This window comes from Hemiscyllium ocellatum, chromosome 37 (assembly GCF_020745735.1).
Source record: "Hemiscyllium ocellatum isolate sHemOce1 chromosome 37, sHemOce1.pat.X.cur, whole genome shotgun sequence".
Lineage (NCBI taxonomy): Eukaryota > Metazoa > Chordata > Chondrichthyes > Orectolobiformes > Hemiscylliidae > Hemiscyllium > Hemiscyllium ocellatum.
The window spans coordinates 13,981,463-14,002,594 of NC_083437.1; the positions used below are offsets into that span (position 1 = coordinate 13,981,463).

General features: G+C 40.1%; 1 protein-coding gene across 5 annotated transcripts in view; it reads right to left on the reverse strand.

Annotated features, from left to right (window-relative positions):
• disp3 (dispatched RND transporter family member 3) overlaps positions 1 to 21,132 on the reverse strand; it is a 501,842-nt gene that overhangs the window by 153,379 nt on the left and 327,331 nt on the right. The window lies entirely within an intron of this gene.

A 21,132-nucleotide genomic window follows, 5' to 3' on the forward strand; every position in this document is an offset into this window, starting at 1 on the left:
GTTCAGCATCTGATAAAGAGACTACATTCAAAACAATAGCTTGCTCTCTGTCTGACCCTCTGATTTCCAACTGTTTTTGTTTTCAGTCCAATACCTCCTCCCTGCAATTGTACTCTATTCCTCATTAATAAATCCAAGAACACTGTATACTTTATTAATTGTTCTCCTCACCAGTCCTGCCACCTTCAATGATCTGTGGACATAAACACCTAGGTCCCTCTGTTTCTGTACCCTTTTAGAATTGTATCCTATATTTTATATTGGCTTTCAAAGTTCTTACAAAATGGCTCACCTCACACCTCTCTGCATTGAACCTCATCTGCTACCTATCTGTTCACTCCATCAATCTATGTCCATCAATCTCCATCTGTCTATGTCCTTTTGGATTTCCACATTGTCCTCCTCACAGTTTAAAATTCTTCCAAGTTTAATGTCATCTACACACTTTGAAATTATTCCTGTAAATCAAGAGCCAGAAGATAAATATATATCAGGAAAATCAAGAGTCCCAATAGTGACCCTTGGGGAACTCCAGTGCAATCAGCTTCCAACCCAAAAAATATCCATTGATCAGTATTCTCTATTTCCTATACTCATCCAATTTTATATTCATGTATCTGTATATACTTTTCTACAAAAACAACAAAAAGCAAAAGTGATCTCAACTATGTGGTTCCTATTCAGTCCCATAGTTCATTTCACAAGAAACAGTGGAGGGTTTTCCCTACAGGCATGGACTTCCAGCCAATAAACTCAATAAAGTCATAAATTTAATATCATTATAAATATATTGCTTCCAGTTTTGAGTTTGTGTAGTGCATTGTTACGAAGTGGATCATAATTAAAACTGAAACACACAGAGAGATTCACCTCATCTCATAATCTGATAAAAGAAGTGTGACAAGGAGTATAACCTACTTCTCAGCCCCCAATCTAATATAAAAGAGTGGTTAAATGAAAGGAATCCCTGATACTCACTTTATAAGAAACAATTTATTTATTTAATCCTAACAATGAATAAATTTAAAAATCACACATCACCAGGTTAAGTCCAACAGATTTATATGGAAGCACTAATTTTCAGAGCGCTACTCCTTCATCAGGGGGTTGTGGAGATTAAGATCATGCTCATAGAATTTATAGCCAAAGGAGTCCATTGTCATGGTGATGTGATACAGTAAACAATCTTAGATTAAAAGTTTCACTTTTACAATGTGATATACTGGTTTCTGTTCTTTGATATGTTCTTACATATGTAATTTTCCATCTTACCACCTACCACAAGCAAATTAGACATTATGATTTTGTGAAATGGCTACCATAATTGTACTTGGCAAATTCAGCTCAGCACTATATCAGTTACCATCTAACAGTATCTCAGGGTATAGTGCATAGGCACCAACCACAAAACCCCCCTGTCTATGAATGTTGGCATATGATAATCGCAAATCCTCAGACCCCTTGTGCACCTCTTTGATCCATTTACAAGAAACTTAGGAAATTGAGACCTGAATTGCAGAGGCATACCAGCAACTAGCATTGATTAGCTGCTGCAAAGAGCTTTGCCACAGGGACAGGTACCCAGGCGACCAGACTGCATCTCAGGCTGTTTGCTAGCTTTCTTAGCACTCCCTCACCTGGGACCTAACCGAACGCTTGCAAGATTTCTGCCTTGCCAACCCAAGCCTGTTAGCACACTGGTGTTTTGCCCACAGATTAAAGGCTATTGGCATGAGCATATTAATGTTCATCGTTTGTGAAGACACACAGACAGGCTGCTTGGTATGGTTGTTAGTAGGGATCTAACCATGTGGGGTAGGTAGGAGGGGAGCATCTTTCTGTATGGTACACCAAGACATTAATCTGACTCTTACAGCATGTGCCAGCTGCCTGCATGATAAACACACTGCATGTTTATTCAACCAAACGGTCATGAATGAGGAAAGTGAGCTAGTCCTCATTCTAGTCAAGGGGATCCAATATTGGTCAAAGGTCCAGATAGCCTCAGTCTCTGGCACAGTCTACATACAGTTCAGGGGCTTGGCCACGGTCAGTCATTTTCTCAGGTGGTTAAGGTCAGGGGATATATCCTACTATAGCCTTGGCAGTAGGCACTGCTCAATTTGTAGGGCTATCTCAAGCAATCAAGGGAATCGCAAAGATAGCAATTAGAGGTCTGGTCAGTCACATCTAGGCATTGTCTGTTGAATTCAATCAGAGGTCTAGAGTAAATAAAGTCCTGGTGTCTTTGTGTTATTGTGGAGGATTGAAGGGCTTTTGGGACAAAGGATCATACTTAGCATCAGTAATATGTAGTGTTCAGGCTCAAGAGGCAAGGGGGTAGGCTGAAGGCAAAGTTCGACATGGTGGGTTTCTAAATGGGTAGAAATGGGCAGTCCAGGCAGTGCAAGGTAAAACAGGACATGGAGACTTTGGAGATGGGGGAGTATGTGGCAACCAGATAGAACATAGTACTGATGGTGACCACCATGAATTGCGTTTCCTGCCACCACTTGCTGTTTACTGAATCCAAACTGCATTGCAGAACGGCTGAGGCAATGCTTAGGGAGGTCGGAGTCAGTGTCAGTTGAGTCAAAATGCAAGCTTCACATCGTATGAGGAAAGGCTGAGGCACTTGGGGCTGTTCTCATTGGAGAAAAGGTTTAGGGGAGATTTGATAGAGGTGTACAAGATGATTAGGGGTTTAGATAGGGTTGACAGTGAGAACCTTTTTCCGCTAATGGAGTCAGCTGTTACTAGGGGACACAGCTTTAAATTAAGGGGTGGTAGGTATAGGACAGATGTTAGGGGTAGATTCTTTACTCAGCGGGTTGTGAGTTCATGGAATGCCCTGCCAGTAGCAGTGGTGGACTCTCCCTCTTTATGGTCATTTAAGCGGGCATTGGATAAGCATATGGAGGTTATTGGGCTAGTGTAGGTTAGGTAGGCTTTGGTCGGCGCAACATCGAGGGCCGAAGGGCCTGTACTGCGCTGTATTTTTCTATGTTCTATCTGCTGGATGCTCAGGCATTGAAGGGGCAAATACATGAAGGATGCACATTGCGTTTAATAGCCAATCATTTTGACAGCCATGTGCAATATCTACACAATTAACATGCTTAGGGTTGAAATGCTGGTCAAAGGCAATTTGCACCATGCCACTGGTGCTAGGAAATTGAGCATTGGCATCTCAGTGACACAGGAGTTAGCGGCAATGTCTTAAAAAGAGACAAATACTGGCCAAAAACAATCTGGTACACATGTTGAGGCTGAGGTTGGATGAATGATAGGAGACATGACCTTTGTTAGTAAGTACTGCATGTTTCACTGTTTGGAAGAATGTACTCAGCCGTCATTTGCAGGGCATGCCACCTCTAACACTTCTTGGCTCTAAGAAACTCTTCTATTACTTAAATTACCAACATACATTAATGCTGACCAGAGTGATGTCCTTAGCCACCGTTGGGATGTTAATCGCTGTTGCTGCCTTTCTAAGAAGGTAAAGGTGAATGCAGGAAAATCAGGAAAACATCAAACTGCTATGGAGGCTGAGAAGTACCCAACTCAGGTAGAGATTGCAGCTGCAGGATCCCTTAGAATGAGTCAGGGTTCTGGAAGGGCTTTTCAGTTCAGTCTCCATTTTCTGGTAATAAGCAGGGTATGCTGTCAATGCAGGCTCCGTATATCCGGTGAAACAGTAATGTAACTATGCTAGATGCTAGAGTGGGACCTGAGGTCTGTAGGAGTGGGAGTTAATCCTCTCCTCTAGCTGTAAACATGACCACAGTCCTTTGAACATCTATTTGAGGGAGTGATTTTTGACCTATGTATAATCTTTCAGTCATTTGTGTGCTTACAAGTGCATCAGGACAGTGACTGATGCAATTTGCACACACTACTTTATTTTGTTTCCTCATGATGAGATCAGTGCTGAAATCCTGACAGGAGGATTGGAAAATGGGGCTGGCTCCCTTAGATGCAAGGTGTCATCAATTGTACACACATTGCATTGATAGGGTCAGATCATAACACTGCAGAACTCGTAGGAAGGGGTTGCATTAATGTCCAGGTGATCTGTGATCACCATTACCACTTCCTGGAGGTGTGTTCATTGTTATATTGACAGCTATCACATCCCCTACTTCCTGAAACATACCCTATGAGAGGTCCAGGAGTCTTAGAAGATGGATTACTGTGGGACAAGGCTATCCTTTGCAACCACTGATGATACCATTGCATAATCCCCTGATTGATGTGGAGCACAGACATAATATTGCTCATGCTTTGACTACGGCTCTGGTGAAGCAGTCATGACTGTAAAATAGTCATTGGTCATCATGCCAATTTGGTTTGCATTGTGGAGGTGAACTGCAGCATCTATTCATTTTGTTTGTGATTGCTTTTGCTGACTGGATATAAAAGCTCATATTTGTAACTGTCAGATTGCTTACCTGTATGTTATGTCCCCCTATTGGACAATGATAAAATGTGGGTCGAAAATAGGCATTGGGGACAGCAGTGAATTAGATAGGATGTAACTAAGGACAGATAAATTGTACAGCCTTGTAGTTAAGCAATGACTAAGATGAAGTCTGAGGACGTATTAGCTATGCTGGCTATGTGCTGTGAACAGTTTGACTTTGTGACTGTTGTGTCATTACTTTGTTGGTGAAGGAAATGCTTCTCTGGGTGTAGAGCAACCTTTTAAATATGGCATGATCACTAGTGATGCTAGTCTTTCTGTAGATACCTGGTGAGTTCTTCTGGGAATGGTATTTGGCAGAAAGAGATGAGAATCATGTGCGAGGTGTGCAATCAATACGGGAGAGTAGTTAATGAGGCGAGTTTGTTGAGGTGATGGAGGCGGTGAGAAGGCTTGCTCAGCCTAGCTGCGAGAAACCCTCCATCAAACCCAACAATACTGACACTTAGCCAAAAGTAAGATTTGGCCTATATTAATTTGTATTTTTGTTTTTTCTATACAATGATGGATCCTCCAATCGAATTTATGTGTTTTCTTGAGTACATGAGCTGTGGTGATCACTGGCTAGGTCAACATTTATTATCCATCCCTAATTGCACAGGAAAAGGTGAATAGAATAGAATGGAATAGAATCCCTACAGTTTGGAAACAGGTCCTTCGGCCCAACAAGTCCACACCGACCCTCTGAAGAGTATCCCACCCAAACCCATTATTCTACATTTACCCTGACTAATGCACCTAATGTACACATCTCTGAACATTATGGGCAATTTAGCATGACCAATTCACTTAACTTGCCCATCTTTGGATTGTGGGAAGAAACCGGAGCAACCGAAGGAATCCCAGGCAGACACAGGGAAAATATGCAAACTCACACAGTCGCCCAAGGCTGGAATCAAACCTGCGTCCCTGGCACTGTGAGGCAGCAGTGCTAATAAATTATCCTCTTTAACCACCCCAGATAATGCAGTACTTATATAGTGATGTGAAGACATTGTTAGGTCAAAAGTCTGAAACTATGAAGGAATGGCAAGGTAGTTAGTTCCAAATTAGAATGAAAAGGAATTTGCCTGTGGTGGTATTCCCATGCATTCATTTTCCTTGTCCTTATGGGTGGTGCAGGGTCATTAGTTTGGAAAGTGATGCGAAAGGAACATTTTTGAATTTCTGCAGTGCATCTTGTAGGTGACAAATCTGCTAGAATTTTTTGAGGAAGTAATAAGCAGGTTAGACCAAGGAGAGCCAATGGATATTATTGATCTGAACTTCAAGAAGGCCTTTAACCAGGTGGCTACTGAGTAAGATAAGGGCCCATGGTGTTAGAGACAAGGTATTAGCATGGATAGAAGATTGGCTGTCTGGCAGAAAGCAGAGAATGGGGATAAAAGGGTCCTTCTCAGGATGGCAGCTGGTGACAAGTGGTGTTCTGCAAGGCTCAGTGTTGTGACCACAACTTTTCACTTTATACATTAACGATCTAGATGAAGCAACTGAGGGCATTCTGGCTAAGTTAGCAGACAATCCAAAGATACATAGAGGGACAGTTCACATTGAGGAGGCAGGGAAGCTGCAGAAGGATTTGGACAGGTTAGGAAAGTGGGCAAAGAAGTGGCGGATGGAGTACAATGTGGGAAAGTGTGAGGTCATGCACTTTGGTAGGACGAATAGAGGCATGGATTATTTTCTAAATGTGGAGAAAATTCAGAAGTCTGATTGCAAAGAGACTTGGGAGTTCTAGTTCAGGATTCTGTCAAAGTAAAGTTGCAGGTTGAGTCAGTAGTTAGGAAGGCAAATGCAATGATGGCATTTGTTTTGATAAGACTTGAATATAAAAGCAGACATGTACTTCAGAGAAAATGCTGGAAAATCTCAGTAGGTCTGGCAGCATCTGTAAGGAGAGAAAAGAGCTGATGTTTCGAGTCTAACTGACCCTTTGTCAAAGCTGCTTCAGAGTTTCTTTAAGGCTCTAGTTAGACCGCATTTGGAATACTGTGCACAGTTTTGGGCCCCATGTCTCAGGAAGGACATACTGGTCCTGGAGCGTGTTCAGGAGAGGTTCATGAGAATGGTCTCAGGAATGAAACGCTTAACATATGAGGAACTTTTGAGGACTCTGGGTTTATACTTGATGGAGTTTAGAAGGATAAGGGGTAATCTAATTGAAACAATGGCCTGGACAGAGTAGATGTTGGGAAGATGTTTCCATTGGTAGGAAAGATTAGGACCCAAGGGCACAGCCTTAGAGTAAAGGAAAGACATTTCAGAATATAGATAATGAGAAACTTCTTCAGCCAGAGAGTGGTGAATCTATGGAATTCATTGCCACGGAAGGCTATGGAGGCCAGCTCACTGAATATATTTAAGACTGAGATAGATAGGTTGTTGAATATCAAGGGGATCAACGGTTACAGGGAGAAAGCAGGAGAATAGTTTTGAGAAAGTTATCAGCCACGAATGAATGGTGGAGCAGATTTGATGGGCTGAATGGCCTAATTTCTGCTCATATGTCTTATGGTGTTATGATATACACTAGCATCGCTGTGCAGTGGTGTTGAAGGGTGTGAATGCTGAAGGTGATGTTTAGAGTACCAATCAAATAGACTGCTTTGTTCAAGTTGGCATTGAGTGTATTGAGTGTTTTGGAGGCGAATGGAGAGTATTCCAGCACACTCCTGACTTGTACCTTGTATATGGTGGACAGGCAGTAGGGATACAGGAGGTGAGTTATTCCCCACAGAATGCCTACCCCTCTGACCTGGTCTTGTAGTCACAGCATTTTAATGGCTGGTCCAGTTCACACTGTAGTCTATAATAACCCTCATATCGTTCATACAGGTGGATTCAGCCATTGAACATCAAGGGCAATAGCTAGACTCCCTCTCTTGTTGAATATTGTCATAGTCTGGCACTTGTGTGATCCTAATGTTACTTATCACTTGTCAGCTGAAACATGGATGTTGTCCAAGTCTTGCTGCACATGGAGCTGAGCTGCTTTACTATCTGAGTAGTCATGAATGGTGCTAAACAATTTGAAATCATCAGTAAACACCCCCACACTGGGGTCCTTATGTTGAAGGTAAGGTCATCAATGACACACTGAAGGTGAATGAACTTAGGACATCCTAAGGAACTTCTATAGTAATGTCCTGTGGCTGAGATGATTGACCTCTAACAACCACAACCACTTTCCTCTGTGCAAGTACTATTCCAATCAACAAATATCTTCCTCACTGATCCCCACTGACTCCAGTTTTTCCAGTCTCCTTGTCACCATACTTGGTCAAATGATCCCTTGATGTCGAGGCACACTCACAATACCGATGGAGTTTAGCTTTTATGCCCATGTTTGGACCAAGGCTGCATTGAAGTCAGGAGCTGAGTGGCCCTGGCAGAACCAAAACTGAGTGTCTGTTAATAGGTGATTCCTTTGCCAGTACTGTTTGATAGCACTATTGATGAGCCCTTCCATCACTTTGATGATGATTGAGAATAGACTGATAGGTAGCAATGGGCCAGATTGGTTTTGTTTTTCCTTTGTGCAAAGAAAGAACAGTGTAATTTCTACATTATCATGTAGATGTCGCTGTTGTAACTGTACTGGAACAAATTGCCTAGGGATGCCGCTAGTTTAATTAGAATTTATTGTCACATGTACTCAAGTACAGAAGTACATGAGTACTGTGAAAAGTGTACAATGTCACCATTCCCAGCACCATGTTAGGTACAAAACCTTAGGTACAATAAACAAACGTGGAGGATGTGGGCAGGTATTGAATCCAATTTTTCTGAACTATTGCCAGAATGATGTCAGGGTGATTAGGCTTTGCGGTATTCAGTGTCTACAGCCATTCTGATGTCTTATTTGATCAATCAAATTGAAGACTTGCAGCTGTAATGCTGGGGACCTCAGGAAGAAGCCAAAATCATCCACTCAGTTGTTCTGAAGATGGATGTAAATACTTCTACTTTGTTTTCGCATTGATGGGGATATTTGTGGAGCCTCAACTTCATACCTAATTGCTTAAATGTCCACCACCATTCATGACTGAATGTGGCAGGACTGCAAAACTTAAAACAATGGCAGCAATGTGTGCCAAATACAAGAGGTAGCATCTCACCACGGCTCCTTTGACTGAAATTCCTAAACATGGAACCCTTACTGTTAAATAAAAAATATTTTTCAGCTAATTAATTACTATTGAGGCATTGTGTGAGAACTCTCACTGGCTTTCATTATTTTGTTTTATTCTTTTCATCATTTTTGGTTTGTAGCTGTGAATTGTGAGCTGAGAGAGGAAAGCTGAAAATGACCTTTGGACTGTGAGCAGGAGCTTGTGTTTTTTTAAAAAAAGAGAACAAACAAACTGATATTCACTTATGAGGGGAGGCCTGAAAGTTAATTGCAGGCTGTTCCTTATTAAAAAGTGCTTAATATATACTTTGACGCTGGAGAGACCTTTGCTCAAGCAGATGGCAGATGTTGAATGTTAGCCTGGACCTCTGGGGACATGGTCAATCTGGCAGGGAGAGGCCACAGTTTGAACTGGTTTTTAGGCTTGGACTGTGTTTAGGTCAGAAAGAGTGTACTTGCTAAAGCTACAGGACAGAGTGTTGGTTCTTCCCTAGTTGCCCCCTCATTATCAATTTATTGAAGATTCAGAGAAGAGAATCTTAGTTATAAGGATAAAATGAATATTCCTCAGAATCTGCCAGAAAAAAATCGTATGCATTGTATTCATAATCAGAAGTGAAATAAAACATACTCCTATGTACTGGTGATGTTACAGATTATGGAGCCTGCTTAAGTTATATCTCATTTGTTTTTTACTTTTGATTTATCCCTTAAATGCATCTGTTTGTCTGTCTGCCTTGTTTGTGTGAGAGTGGGGGCTAGAAGGAAGGAAGACATACTTAGCGTGGAGAGTTTGTTCAAATATGGCAAGTAATCCTGTTTGGTAATATGGTGAAAAACACTCAAACTGGCACAACTGGTATGTAGCCCAAAAAAAGTGTAAAATTTGGCCCATTGTTTATTTCATGTAAGCAACTAGCTAACAGTCACATTGATTTCATAGACATTATGACAGGAGGCTTTGAGAAGGACCAGATGTTATCTCTGACTTCCTTGAGATCGTAAGCTATTATTCCAACTGATCAATATGGCATCATCATCATGGATGATATTTAAGGTACTTTTTAATTATTAATTTCTTTCAATGACTGAAACTACTACTGAACACAGCTTGGGGTTACAGTGTCCTTTTTATAGCAGACTTGAAACAGCCATTCTGGTATTATGTATCTTGAACAATATTCCAGTAAGACATTGAACTTTTCAATGGAAGAACTCAGCAAAAAGTCCAAATCATTTTTTGAATACTGAAAGAAATGTTTCCAATCTGTCTTCACAGCTTGCAAATTCCCTAATGATTCTTTTTGTTTTTAGTGTCTGGAGTTGAATTAGTCTGCGAAATAATTCCACGAAGACTGGTATCCTGCCACCAAGTCACCCTTTACTCACACGTGCAAATACATGACACTGACACAGCTAGCACAGAGCGGACACCTAGAAGAGCAGAAATTTTGACACTCCTGTTTATAACTGTCAGTCAAGATTCCTTGATTGGGACTGTTAACCTGGTCAGTCAGGGAACTTCTATTCTATGAGATCCACCTGGCTGATCTCAGTCCAATCACTTCAGTCTGGAATTCATAAAGAGAAACATTAACAACACTATCTTGTGATGTAAATTGGAGCTGACATCTGCAATGCTTTAACTTGTTTGCAAGTACCTTCAAACCTTTGATCCAATATCCTTCAGGGTTTCCAATCTAACTTTTGATCCGTGAGTTCTCTATTGATAATAATATTAATGTTGCACTTTCATTTTGTGATATGTGTGCTATTCCACAGCATGTACAATTCCATCTGCAGCACTATTTCTAATGGTTCACAAAGCAGGACAATTATCTTTGCAATCCTACTTCCTTCAGAGATTTTGAAATAACCAATAGATTAATTTTTAATAGCAGAACTAGTAAAAACATGTGAAGTTAAATCCCAACACTCCATTAACTATCCTTGTCTCAAGATCCAATACAAAAATGCTGTTCCAAACAGAATAGCTTTTATTATTGTTATACTAATGTCTTAGTTGGCTATTGTCTCTCTCCATACTTCTGCTAATTTACAAATTTTAGATGTGGCATATCTCATTTATTCATATTGCAACTGCAACTATTGTATTTCCAAATGCCCATTCAGATTGGGCAGCATGACAACAATTTCTTATGCAAAGAATATGCCTCTAGGAACCGGCTCTGTGGTGGCTGGGTCAGTGAAATGCACTATGTATGTTTGAGTAAAAGATGACTTGGTGGCGAGTTGCCAGTCTTTGTGGAATTACTTCACAGATTAATATAACTCCAGACACTAAAAACAAAATGAATCATGAGGGAATTAGTAAGTTGTGACAACAGGTTAGTGACATTGTACTTGAAAGCCTCAAAGAATCGGGTACCAAACCAAAATTTCCAAGGCCACTGAGACCATAAGACACACACAGGTTATTGAATGAAACATAGAAAAGCTGGAGAATCTCAGTAAGCTTTGCAGCATCTGTGGTGAGACAAAAAAAAGTTAGTGTTTTGAGTCCAATATGACACTTTTTGAAGAAGTATCTGCAGTATTTTACTATTTTTAACATGTCAAATCAAGCACTCCTATATAAAACTACAACACACTCATAGGCTGTTCTGCCAAATCAGAGGGAATCTAATGGTTTCTCCCTGAGTGCATTTGGAAAGTGGGAGGCATGTTATCAGGCAGAAGGGCGGAAGGTGGGACCTGTAACTTCCTGTTTCTGTCCCAGTGAAGTCCACAGCAAAAAGCCTATGGAGAACATTTCTTACCTCCCACCAATGGAACTTGAAAGTGGCTAATTAATGATCATGTAAGAACCTCATCCTACCGGCACTACCCAGCAATGCTGGGCACTTGCTATACAAGGTACATAACAAGCCAACCCTGATATGATTATTCTTAGGGGGTAGGGGGTGGATTCTCATTTAAAGGCACCTAGTGCCTGACTGAGAGGCCTAGCTTTGGAAAGGAACCAAGCTCACAGAGAGCTAACCCCTTGTAATTGATACAGATCTCATCACTTCCTGTCTGGTGACTTCCATCCTATGACTCCCATCTATGATCTGGGATCCAATAAAGATCCGAGGCCTTGAATGAGTGTTGTACTGACAACACCACTATCTCTCTGGGATACTGTTGTTCTATAAAACTGGTTAACTGGCAGCTTTCAGTGGGTAGGAATTATGATCCTGGAACCCTTATTGCCAGGGAATGACATGCTACTCATCTTCAAGTGCTGTTTAACACAAGAAGTAGCAGGCTCTCCTGAAAAGGAGATGCTGTATTCTTACAGGTTCCCTAACTGGATTCCATCCCCAGTGTTTATCCTTTGCATAATCATTCCCATTCTTGCCAGCTGCATATTCCTTTATTCCCATTTCTTTCAATTATTACAGTAACAAAGATTACATTTTTGCAAATGGTGGCATGGTCTCTGCTTTAACCATCACCTCCACTAGTACATTCCATTGGTCTCCACCCTTTACATGAAATTTGCTTCAGCTTTCTGACCTAATTATTATGTTAAACTTTACATCAATGTTATTTTGGTCTAGACTCCCCAGCCACTGCATGTAAGCCTGTTTATGTCCACCCTCTCCCTTTGTTTCACTATTTTAAACACCAATATCATAACACCAGAGACACAAGATCAGAGATAAGATATGCTACTCTTTGAACTTGATCTGTCATTCAATAAGTTCATAGCTGATTGTATTTTTATTTCACCTGCCTGCTCTGATTCTAAAACCTTTCATGTCCTTGCCTAACAAAAATCTATTATTCAGAGTTCTGAAATTTTCCTACTTTCAGCAGCTTTTTGGGGAAGAGGTCGTTACAGACATCCACTACTAATTATGTAAATACTGAAATAAATCTGTGATCTCCTCTGTTATAATGAAAATACCTTTATTGATAAATTGGATTTATTATTTGCTATGTGCATTTTTGGACATGTATACTATTTCTCTGAGTCTGAGCAGACACTACATAATATGTAGCCAAAATAATCTGGCTAAATTGGCTGATGGAACATTAGTCAATGAACCTGAGTACCAGGTTAACATACATTAGAACCACTCACCCCTCCATTTACTTTCGGTTATTTCTGAGCTGCTGGTGAGCTTGCGTCCTTATATCAGAATTTCTAAAGTTATTTGAGAAACATTTAAATTGTTGAGTCACACATTAAATGGATATCATTATAAAGTTTATATTGTGTGTTATTTAAATCAAGGGAAAATTTGTTGATAAATATTCAACTTTTCCACCCCAAATACTTGCAAACATTTTGAGTGTTTGAGTTCAACCATAGCAGTTGTGTTATGTCGATCAATGGGAATACCCCAGTTATTCTATTGTTGTGGACAATTCATCATGATTTGTGTCTCATTGACTGGTCACAGATGAGGCTATGGATCTGAGTCACAAGTGAATTATAGATTGGTTCCCCTAGCTCTTTGTCAACTTGCTTTATTAAATACCATGAGTTATTTACAATTGGTGACCAGCTTTACAATTTCTTTTGTAATGTAAATGTATACGTATTGCAAAATTGACTACAAAGATGACACTGTTCAAGTAATTCTAGCGTCTAATAGATTGCAGGGTAGTCAAAGACTATGAGGATTCAGGCTAATGATAATTTACATATGAAGCAAATCTTATTCTATTCCTTAGGATATTTATTTTCTGGCATTTGAGACAGTTTGGTATTCTGAATCACACTGTTCTGATTTCAAGTCCTACTTCAAGACTTGAGCACTAACACAAGACTTCCACTTCATTACAGTATTATGTGAAATGAAGTCTCTACTTCAGGTGGACATAAAAGATACCATCTCTTAGCTTTGAAGAAGAGCAGGGAAAATCTCTGAAGTTCTGGTCAATCTTTATTCCTTAATCAACATTAACAAAATGCCTAGCAGTGTTCAGATGGCTGTTGAGGGAGTTTATTGTGCAGAAATTGGCTGTCTTATTTCTTACAAATCACAACAAAGTGCATTTGAAGGGTACTCAATTAGCTGTAAATTGCTTTGAAGTGCCTGTTAGTCATAAAAAGTGCAAAATAAATGCAAGTCTATTTTTCTTTTCAAGTTATAACTTTGGTTTTTTTTGTTCATGACTGTAGAAAAGAAAATAATGTCTTGTATTTGCATCTCATCTTCTGCTTCACAATAGCCTCATGATATCATCAGACTAATAATCCAGATTCTGCTTATGTTTGGGGGATCGGAGTTCGAATCCCATCATAGGAGATGTTGGAATTTGAATTCACTGAATATCCGGCTTAAAGAATCTAATGATGATCATGAAGCCACTGCCGACTGGCAGAAAAACCCACTAATTTCTGGCCTAGATATGACTCTAGACCCACAGCAACGTGGTTAATCTCAACTGTCCTCTGAAACGGCCAGCAGGCCACTCAGTTGTTCCAATCACTGCAAAGTCTCAACAAAGAGACCAGATTCTGTTCTGTTGAAAGGCCACTGGAATCATAGAAACATAGAAGATAGGAGTGGGCAATTTGAACCCTTGAGGCTGCTTCATCATTCAATATGATCATGGCTGATTATTGAATCTTGTGCTCCCCCCATATCTCTAAATCCCTTCAGCCACAAGAGCTAGATCTAACCCCTTCTTGGAGACATATAACATTATAGCGTCAGTCACTTTCTGTGACAGTGAATTCCACAGGCTCACCATTCCCGTGGTGAAAACATTTCTTCTCATCTCATCCTACAATGTTTACCTCTTATCTCTAAACTATGATTCCAGTTTGGGACTCTCACATCATTGGGGATATCCTTCTTGAATCTAACCTGTATATTTACATGTGAATTTTATAGGTTTCTATAAGATCTCCCCTCATTCTTCTAAGTTCCAGTGAATACAATCCTATCCAACTCAGTCTCTCCACATATGCCAGTCTTGCCATCTCAGGAATTTGGTGAACTTTTGAAATGTTAACTCTGCTTCCTCTCCACGGATGCTGTCAGACCTACTGAGTTAGTCCAACAATGTCTGTTTTTGCTTTAGATTTATGGTATCTGCAGTTCTTTGTTTCATTTTAGCTGCTAGACTGGGCCTGCAGCAAGTGGAGCTAGAACTGACAAGGGGCAAAAACATACTTGACCTCATCCTCAACAATCTGCCTCCTGCAGGTGCCTCTGTCCATGACAATATTGACACAACACAGTCTTTATGGAGATGATGTCCTGCCTCACATTGATAATTCCTCACATTGTGTTGTGTAGCACTATACCATAAATACATAAAAAATGGACTTCTATAGGTTCAAATATAGGAAACATTTCATTAAAACAAATGTGGGTCAATTACATGCAGAGTGAAGAGAATTTATAATGGGGAACAAAGAAAAGCTAAAATATTACTTTTGTATCTGTTTTCATTGAAGAAGATATTGTAAATCTTCCAGAACCAGAAATCATGGTGGCTAGGGAGAATAATGAGGAAATTAGTCTCAGTAAGAAGATTGTACTAAAGAAATTTATTGGGCTAAAAGTTGATGAATCTATAGGACTTAATGATTAATATCCTCGAGTGTTAAAAGAGATGGCTCCAGAGACATTAGTATTTATCTTCCAAAACTCTAAACAATCTGTAATGATTTCTGTGGATTGGCAGGTTGAAAATGTCATCCCAGCATCTATGAAGGAACTGAGAGAGAAAGCACGGAAGTGCAAACCTGTTAGCCTTTCATTAGTATGGAAAATGTAATATAATGAAAGATGAGATAAATAGACACTGATTTGAGAATGATCTGATTGGACATAATCAGCATGTATTTACAAATGGAAAATTGTGTTTGATGAACTTGTTGGAGGTTTTTGAAACTATTACAAACAAAATTGATGAAGGAGAGCCTATGGGCTACCATGATGCCAAGGTGTCTGAGTAGGCTGGCAGTCATTTCCAAGATGTCTTTGATGTAAGGGAGAGTGCCTAGGGTTTCTGGACATATTTTGTCTGCTTGTTTGGGTTTGTTGCTGAGAAATCAGCGGACTGTGTTCATTGGGTACCCATTCTTTTTGAATACACTATACAGGTGATTTTCCTCTGCTCAGGCATAGTTCCTCTGTGCTGCAGTGTATGGTAGCTCATTAGAATAATGTTCTGATGCAGCTTCGTTTGTGGATGTTGGGGCAATCGCTTCTGTAGTTCAAAATTTGGCCTGTACGTTTTCTTTCCTGTAGAAGCTGGTGTGAAGTTCCCCATTGGCTGTTTGCCCAACTGTGAGATCTAGTAATGGCAGTTTATTGTTGCTTTCCTCCGCTTTAGTGAATTTTATGCCAGTAAGGGTACTATTGATGGTCTTGAAGTTTCCTTTAATTTGTTTTGTTTAGTGATGACAAAGGTGTCATCCACATAGTGCACCCAAAATTTAAGTTGGATGGTTGGCAGAGCTATTTGTTTGAGTCTCTGCATTATGTCACAGTAGAGTGAACAGCCAATGGGGAACTTCACACCAGCGTCTGCAGGAAAACACCACATACAGACCAAATATTGAAATACAGAAGCAATCACCCTAACATCCACAAACGAAGCTGCATCAGAACATTATTCCAATGAGCTATCACACACTGCAGCACAGAGGAACTATGCAGAGCAAAGGAAGATCACCTATACAGTGTATTCAAAAAGAACGGTCCACAAATTTCTCAGCAACAAATCTAAACAAGCAGACAAAACATGTCCAGAAACGCTAGCTACTCTCCCCTACATTAAAGACATCTCAGAAATGATTGCCAGACCCCTTCGCATCATGGTAGCCCACAAACCCACAAACGCACTAAAACAGCAGCTAACGAACTTGAAAGACCCTAGACAGGCAACAAAAAAAACTAATGTCATTTACAAAATACTGTACAAGGACTGTAACAAACATGACAGTGGACAAACAGGCAGAAAACTAGCCACCAGGATACATGAACATCAACTAGCCACAAAACGACATGACCCTCTCTCAATAGTATCCTTACATATGGATGAGGAAGGACACCACTTTGATTGGGACAACACATCCATCCTAGGACGAGCCAAACAAAGACACGCACGAGAATTCTTAGAAGCATGGCATTCCAACCAGAACACTATCAACAAATACATTGACTTGGACCCGATTCTCATCCCCCGCCTGAGAAAATGAACAGAAAATGACATCACCACCGGAAATGACATCCAAACCCAAAGAAACCAAACATATAAATGGAAAGCAGGAATCATCATCAATGCTTCATCCGGAGGTTCACTGAAGATGTTATCTAGTATGGTGATGAAACGTTTGAAAATGAACCTTCCAGCTCAGTGAACAAACCTATATCCAGAACCTCAACCTGAGCTACAAACCTTCTCAAAACTTATCAAATCTCTTGATGTTACAATTTAGACTTGAAGTGAATTTAGCCTTTTCTTGTCTAACATTAAGTAAATGCTTTCTGTCATCATCAGCAATATTCCTTTTTTGAAACTCTCAATCACTTAGGGATTGCAAAACATGATTTCTCTTCAGTGTTGCAGAATTGACGAAATGAGAAGCTAAGACAAATTTGACTGGGTTCCACATATCAATTGACAACAGCAATGTTTATTTTAGATTCTTCTTTGTCCCAAATCAATATGTTAAATACTGTGCAGATTGTTTAACAGGGTGTCTGCAGATTGTGTAACGGCTCTGCAAACACATACACCTCCCTTTTGTTTTTTCTGCTTTCTGTATATGGGTGGCCACATGTACATGTATATTATGAAGCCTCATTCAGTTAATGGTTCTACTATCCTTAGAATTATGCCTTGGTCTTGGGTAATGTTATCCACTCAAAAGTTACTGTTTGCTTCTTGAAGAAGAAAACATTTTGGACCAGTAATTATGTGTGTTCTCCTCATGAAAAACCATTTGAAGCACATATTTGTTGCCTTATTTCTTGTTTTTTTTCCCCCATCAAATTGCAAGAATTACATGCGTGATCTTTCCAGTGCTGATTTGCAAGTTCCAAAGTATACATTGCCTCCTGAGAACAAAATAGTCTTCAATACTGTGCATCACAAAGCAATATGAAGATTATTTAATTATCCCAATCACAAACTTTGGCATTTTATTTATTATTCATTTGGATTGGATTGACACAAGATATTTTGCAAATTGATCTTAACAGACTGAACAACTTGATGCAGGGTGACTAAATTGTGCTAATGGCAACTCTGACATTTACTATTGTTCTGGGGGTGGTGGGGGGGAACAATGGTGGTACTGGTGAAACCAGATGGGAGTGATGTCGACCCTGAAGTCTGAGATCCACTGTATTCCATCCCCTGGATTAATCACACCCTCACATATCTAGTCTTCCACCCCATCAACCTAATCTACCTTCCTCTCAAGATTGAGCTCCCCCATGATAGAGTCTCCCTGATCCTTTCCAATCCTTCAAAGTGTGGATTTCCCTGAAATCCCTCCCTTCTGAATTCTCCCTACAATCACTCTCTCTTGAACTTCTCTCTTTCCCAACCACTTTGCTAACTCTGTCACCCTCATTCTCACCAAATTTCTCTTTCTCCACAATCTCTCTATCTCACTTCCATCCTGTTTAGATCCTGGTCTCTCTCCTGATCAATCCAACCAATATCTCTCACCTCTAATCTTCCTCTCCTTCCCCTGATCTCTTAACATTTCTGCAGCTACCCAACACGTTGCTCTCTTCAGATCTTCTCTAGATTCCTTCCCAGTTCTGCCCCTAGTTTACCCCCGATTCTCACTGGATCCTTCCCTTGATTTTTCCTGTATGCCTTTCAAGTTTCTCTTGCTCACCTGGATTTCCCCTTGAATTCTGTCCACAAAATTGCTCTACTTCTTGCAATTGTTCTCCATCCTGATAGCTACTTAGCCCCCATGGAATCTCTCATACCAATTTCTATCCCCCTGCCTCTGATAGTCATGTCCCTACACTACTCCACCATCAGTCCTTCCCCAACACCAGCCAGATAATCTCCCCGCCAAGTTCTCCTCCTTCCGGATTTGCGCTCTCTAGTTTCTCTCCTCTCTGTCACCCTGTCTGGATTTTGACTCTGCTGAACCCCTGCTTGTTTGCCTGCAACTACTCCAGTTTCTGCATCCTGCTGCTTTGTGGGGCCAAAGCTGAAATTTGAAATGATATTGCAGATTCAAAATTTGGTCGTACAGTTTAAACTGAAGTCAAAATTGTTTTCACACTCATTCTGTGCAGCTCCAAGTAAAAAGAAATTCTAACACATGGATTACAGTGAAGGGTTTGTAAAAGGAAGTAGGTTGACGGGAGAAAATGTACTAGAGTTGGAAATGCTGGACACTGTTAGTTTTACAAGAATTAAATGGAGAATGGAAGTAGAGAACACGGGTGAGAGAGACAGAGTAGGGGAAGGACTAGAGAGATGGACACTTATTATATTCTGCTACGCCTGCTATTTCAACAAAGTATCCTTTATTTTCCAAAATGGTCGACCTGGCATGGAGGAGTTTGAAACAATAGCAGAGTCAGCCGCTAAAGAGGGGATATGGGGCAGAAGGAACAGGAGAGTTAAATAGTGGAGGAGAAGGTCATTGCGGCATAAATGTAAATTGCTATCCAGGATCCAGCATGATTATTGTCAAATAATGGGAGGCCTGCAGCTTATTATAAATTGTTGACATGGATTCAGATTTTTATGGTTCTCATCAGTTTTGTGGTCTGAGCTTTATTATGGGCTTTGTGCTTGTTATGGTTTTCATCAATTTCATGGATTTGATTGCTTCTTGTGGTTTACATTTTTATAGTTTATTATATTTATACTTTGTTTTGTTTATTGTTTCTATAATTACTGTTTTTATAGTTTTTATGGTTTCATAGATTTTATGCCATATAGAATGAAAACATTTTATGCAATGAATTAGAAGATTAATAAATTCCCATCTGACTTTCCATTAATTTTCTTGGGTTTTTGTGCTTCTTTCAATTGAGGGTCAAAGATTGCATTTGCTGTCAACTGATGCCTTTGGGAGCTTCAACAAAACTGTAGTTGAAAGCTTCTGAATATCTTTGAGGGTTTTAACATGATGAAGCCAATGAGAGTTTTTTTTGATACCTAACCACCATTTTGATCTCTTTAAGTGAAAACATTTAATTACTGCACATTTTTAAAACAACTAAAAGCAGAAGGTGTTGAAGTTTTCTGCTAGAGTTTGCACCCTCTAAGTACTGTGCTGAAGCATCAGCAAAGAGAACAATTTAACTCTGCCAAAGTTTTAGATCCATCCATCTACCCACTTCAAGAATTTGAGTTTTCAGGCAATAGAAACATCTTGCTCAATGAGTATAAGTCTGAGTGTTATTTCTTCTAAATTTTTAGCACTGGAATATATATGATATGCACAATGTTTGCAGTCAAACACGAGAATTCTGAAGGTAATTCAGATTTAAGTATTACTATGGGTGATATTTAATATAGGTAAAGGGTGTCCTGTCTTTCGGCTCAAGAATTGGTATGGGCCTATGTTACCTTTTTTTTAGGGAAGTCCTGCTGCAATTAGTCCACTCACTTAACAGTTAAGCAGTGAGCCTTCCCTGAAATCATGAACCTGAGGGCTGTTGTCTTGTCCATTAAGAACTATGAGCTCATGAAAAGCTGGTAATTCTTCATTGCTCAGTAGATTCTATGGGAGTTGACAGTGTGACAAGTATTACAACACTTGAGGACTGTGATGGATGCAACCAGAGCTGAATAATGGTGACAAGGAAAAATGGAGGGATTGGAGGAGAATGGGTTGGTAGTGATACCAAGGGATGAATCTCAGTGTGCTCCTCTTCATCATGCCAGATACATAAATTAGGCACCTTGAGGATGATTTGAAGCAAACACAGGGTTTATTTCTCAGGGTCTCCACACTCTCCCATCTTTCACAGGATGAATACCAGTGGAAGAGGATAAGGCTCTTAAGTAGGCATCAATTGGTGGTGGGGTGAGAAGCTGTCCATGGGTTGTTCCACCACAGACTTAACTTGGTCATTGACAGGAAGGCAATGGAGTTTTCACCTGCTATTCTGCCAACTTAAATACCAGGTTTGTAAGTTGTTCACTGAGCTGGCAGGTTTGTTTTCAGACGTTTCATCACCGTGCTAGGTAACGTGATCGGTAAGCCTCTGGTGAAGTGCTGGTGTTTTGTCGCACTTTCTATTTATATGTCTTGGTCTCTTACAGTGGGTGATATCATTTCCGGTTCTTTTTCACAGAGGTTGGTAAATGGGGTCCAAATCGATGTGTTTATTGATGGAGTTCCGCTTTGAATGCCAGACCTCTAGGAATTCCAATGTGTGTCTCTGTTTAGCCTGCCTTAGGATGGATGTGTTGTCCTAGTTGAAGTGGTGTTCTTCTTCGTCTGCATATAAAGATACTAGTAATAGTGGATCATGTCTTTTGGCTTGTTGGTACTCGTGTATCCTGATGGATGGTTTTCTGCCTGCCTGTCTAATATAGTGTT